Here is a 5520-nt window from a genome sequence, read left to right as displayed (position 1 = left end):
GTCAACTCTGACGAGTGTGCGAGGTAAGAGATATTTTCTTCTATTTTGTGTTTGTTTTATCTCTTTTATAGCATTATATAACATTATTGTGTACGCAATCCGTCAATAATGAAAGCTAAATATTTGGATTCAACCTTTCCCACCCCCTTCACCTTCCATAACTACCACACGGCAATTTGTGGCAGATTGGACACTCAGTGGGACAATATATATATATATATATATATATATATATATATATATATATATATATATATATATATATATATATATATATTTGTGTATATATATATATGTATATATATATATATATATATATATATATATATATATATATTTATATATATATATATATATATATATATATATTTTTATATATATATATATATATATATATACACACACACATATATATATATATATATATATGCATGTATGTATGTATATATACATATATATATATATATATATATATATATATATATTTATGTATATATATACATATATATATATATATATATATATTTATGTATATATATACATATATATATATATATATATATATGTGTGTGTGTGTGTGTGTGTGTGTGTGTGTGAAGAAGAATTGACTCTTGGAATTCCATTCATTTAACGGCATTTTTTGTAAATTTTCGCAATGCATATTTACTGCCCATGTTATGAAAGCCACTTTTTAAATATAAATAATAACAGGGCATTTTATTCCAAATTGAAAATCCATTTTAAGGCTGCGGATATTATTTTGACGTGTATTTCAACAATAACAGAATTTATAAATAAGCAAACTGCATTTGTGTCGCACGGGAAATGTTCATTTTCGTAGTCTCAACTTTTCATACCATTGGTATGATCTTTCCTCTTCTCGCTTTTCATATGATTTAGCTTTTCTTCGAGAGGGATTAAACTTCATTCTATTATATTATGAATTTTTTTAATATATTCATGTTATTTGTGTAAACAAAACTGATTCAAATGATACCGATTTACTAGAGATAGCAGGGTACAAGGGCGCGTACACACTCATACACATAGTAAACTAAGGATATGGAAGATCCATACTGTTGACCTAACTGTGCAAGAACTCCTCACTGCTCGGAGGAAGGACGCTGGGGATTGGTACAACACATGAACATACGCTACTGGGGTCTGAGTAATATCAGGCAGGGCAGACGATCGGGACTACGGTCTACCCCAAAGCCAAAGAAAATTCCTTTCAAAAAGAAGGCAACCGTCCTTACCTCATACAGAATGAGGAAATAAGAAAGGTAATAGAAGAAGGTGTGGAATATCATTAATTCCAAATTACATTTTGGTCGTCCATTCCAGGATCCCAATTCCTTCATTTAAACAGTTGGAATTCAATCGCCTCCCTGAACTTAATTTCTTTTTGTGCATCTGCTCTGTGCAAAAAGTTCGCAAAGCATTGCATTCCCACTTATCTGGATGATTACTAAGCATTTGCATTCTTTTGAATGCATTTTCAAATTACAGACGAAGAGTATCAGAGCTCATTTCAATTGAATCCAGAGGATTGTGAAGGCAGAATTCAATCACTCTCCTGATTCTCCGTAATGATTGGAAAGAAATAGAAAAAAAAAATAATGGAATAATTTTTTTTTTTTTTTTTTTTTTTTTTTTTTTTGCTGTTGATTTACAGATTGATATAAAGAACAGTATTGTTTGTTATGAAATAAAAATTTGAAATTATTCTATCATGTTTTCATAAGATTATTATTATTATTATTATTATTATTATTATTACTTGTTAAGCTCTAACACTACTTGGAAAACCAGGATGCTATAAAAAAAAGTCTCCATAAAGGGAAAAATAGCTGAGTGAAAAGGGGAAATAACCATTTGAATAAATCATATGAAAAGTAAAGGGAAAAAAAAATATAGAATATTTTATGATCAGTAACACCGTTAAAACAACTATATGTAAAATATGAAGAGAAGATCATGTCAGTCTGTTCAACATAAAATCATTTGCAGCAAGTTTGAGCTTTTGCAGTTCCACTGACTCAACTGACTGATCTGGAAGATTTTCCACAATCTGATAACAGCTGGAAGAAAACTTCTAGAATACTCTATAGTATTCGAGTTTTATCATGAGGATATGACTGCTAGAACTAATTGAATACATAGTAAAGAGTTCCACAGATTTAACTGCCTTATTAGGAATATCATTCTATAAATTGTTCACAGCTCGAATAAGACTTCTACTATGAAGGCCTGCCAGCTAGAACTAACTGCATTTCCTACACTATTAAAGAAACCGTAATTTTCATCGGAAATTCTCCGTAAAAAATATATACTTTTTTTCAGCTTTATTTCGGTAAAATACAGGCTACCGTAATAGTTATCCTACTTTGTTATTATTTTTTTACGGGTTGGTAACCGCAATATCACTCCTTTATGTCAATATATCCGTTTTTAAAACGGTAAATATCGGGCAATATTTATCCAATGTTTTTACAGTTTTTTGGCAAATATTCAACAGTGTAGTACAACGTACAGGATGGTACAATCTGGGAAGATATTAGTAAAGTAAACCCAGTAGGTCAGAATACGCCACCAATCCATAAACCTACTGCAACAGAACGAGTAAGATTCAAATCACAAAGACTAAAACAAAATAATAACAAATAATCCCTTGATCGTCACTGGAGTTTTGTTATTGACTTTTCTCCTGTCGACTTCAAAAGTTAATGGTGACCTCAGCCTGGGCCAATCGATCATTTGTAAATCAGGGCGAACCGTCTTCACAAGGTATCATCAATCAACATTCCCTTTCTTGTCTGGCTGTCAACTTCGTCATCTATATCAATGTGTGAAAGACATTAGCCGCCTTCCTTGATAGAAACAAGATTGAAAGATTTTAGCCTATAGTGTGCAATAAAGGTTTGTATTTTTTGGTAATGCGTACAAAGAATAATTTTGTAAGAAGACTATTTATTGTTTATATGAAAATATGAATGTTTTGGAGTTGGTTGTAAACAAAATTATATATCAATGTATGAAGGACATTAACATCCTTCCTTGATAGAAAGATGAGGGAAAGGGTTTAGGATGTAATGTACAATAATGAAGGTATTTTTTTTTTATTATTTTTTTTTTTTTTTTTATGCGTACAAAATAATTTTGTGAAAAATTTATTCATTGTTATGTGAATAGTTTATCAATGTATGGAGGACTGAACCTGCCTTCCTTGATAAAAAGAAAATAAGATTTCAGGTTACAAAGTGCAATAATGTATTGCCTTTTGGGTAATGCGCGCAAAGAATAATTTTATAAAAAAAAAAATCTATTTATTGTTTGTATAAAAATATGAATGTTTTGAAGCTGGTTGCAAATCAAGAATTGAAACACAAAGGAGAGCAAAATAAAACTGCCAGTAAGGTGATAAATTGGTTGAAGTCATTTTTAATCAGAATAGAGAAATTAATTGTATCTATTCACGTCTCTTTATAGCTACCTACTTATTATATTTTTTTATTTTATATATATTTTTCTCATATCTAAAAAAATCTATACTTATGATATCAGACATCTGCTATGCTTGTATACTTTTCCATCATCATCGATTTTTTTTATTTAACTGAACTAATAATTACCTTTTCTAAGCCGAAATACAGATCATGAAATCTATAACAATATTGAAAAAAAAAATATTTTATCCGATGCATGGGCTTGTGGTTTGTTTTCCACTTTGCAATAAAAGCACCATTGAATTATTGCATTCAAGCATTTGTGAAAAGAAGGTTAAACTATAACTTTGATTTAGTATGATTTCTGCAAATGATATACACAAAATATATCTAAAACCAAATACGTAGGAATAAAAAATTTCCCATCAAGAACTGATTTTGAAAGTAAAGCACTACTTGGGTTTAGAGTCCATGGGATTTTCTGTCATGAGATGGATTTCAGTCAATGTACATTACAGTGAAGATTCGTTTGCAACTAGTAGCGTTTGTGCGTGGAAAAATAATACAGTGGAATATTCGGTGATCACTCAAACCAAAATCTGTGCTCAGAACACGTAATCCAATTTAGGATTTTATTGGAATTTCAATTTGACGCTAAAAAAAGATCATATTGCTTCATAAATATTCCTTCAATAATCTCAAGGTAAGTAATGAATTTTATTTTGGAATTTTGGGATGTGTGTTTATGTATACATACATCAAAAGTCGCGACAATAGTGTATATTTGGTAAAGTTTAATTTCAAAGAAAACATAAATAAATTTTCCATGTTGATCGATGTAAGTTGTTGACTTATTTTAACAATAGTAAACTGTAGGATGGAATTTTTGCTAAGTATTTGTTTATAAGGATCCTTAGCTATAAATTTACCCCCAAATAATTTAATTCAAGATATTTAATGTTTATTTTTCCTTTTTAAAAGCAATTTTAAAATATACATGAATATTACAAAATAAAGATGGTCTTTTGCTAAATAACTCGTGAATATAAGGTGGCATCATCTATATAGGTTTTAGCATAAATTTCTTTACAGAAATATGAACTTATTTGAAAAGGAAAACTTTCATACTTATCTTGGGTGTACTGCAATAGGTCATAGATGCCAAAATATTTAATGGAGACTACACGTTCTTGGCTCTGTAGGGCCATATCCTCTGTATCATGGTCTTCCACTATCTTAGGTTAGAGTTCTCTTGCTTGAGGGTACACTCAGGCAGGCTATTTTATCTTATTTCTCTTCCTCTTGTTTTGTTAAAGTTTTTATAGTTTATATGGGAAATATTTATTTTAATGTTACTGTTCTTGAAATTTTTAATTTTTCCTTATTTCCTTTCCCCACTGGGCCATTTTCCCTGTTGGAACCCATGTGATTATAGCATAATGCTTTTCCAACTAGTGTTGTAGCTTAGCATATAATAATAATAATAATAATAATACAGCTATACATCAACCTTGGGAAATTAGATTGTTAAGAAAGACATTGCAAATTAGTAAGATACCCCAATATTTCCATGATAAATTTTACTCCAATATATTCTTTCACAAATATGCATCGCTAGTAATAAGTGAAATTTTAGGATCCAGTGTTCCTCGAATGCTAAAGCAAATGACATTTGAATTATAATCGAATATATTGCTAGGTCTCCAAATCATTATCCTTAAAAGAACTACCTGTTGTTTCTGTTGGTATTTGAATCATTCAAATTATCAATAAAAGTAACTTCCTAATGTAACAATTTTTCTTCTATGATTTTGCAAACATTTGTAATTTCTAAATTTTTTAACAAATATTCAATTTTTTTTATATAGATTTATATTGTGCTACCGTTTATAGTGAAGTATATTTCTGTTAAATGTAGATCTGATGAAAGCCAAGAGTCAATGGCTGAAATTTTAGTCAGCCGAATAAATTTAAAGGATAATTATTGGAGATATTTTCGTATTTATCCTATTAAGTGTTGTTTTATGATGAAAGAAAAAAACATAATCCGTATAAATAGTCTTTAACTAAGAAT

This window comes from Palaemon carinicauda, chromosome 6 (genome assembly GCF_036898095.1).
Source record: "Palaemon carinicauda isolate YSFRI2023 chromosome 6, ASM3689809v2, whole genome shotgun sequence".
NCBI classification, from domain to species: Eukaryota; Metazoa; Arthropoda; class Malacostraca; order Decapoda; family Palaemonidae; genus Palaemon; species Palaemon carinicauda.
This window is presented reverse-complemented; position numbering follows the sequence as displayed.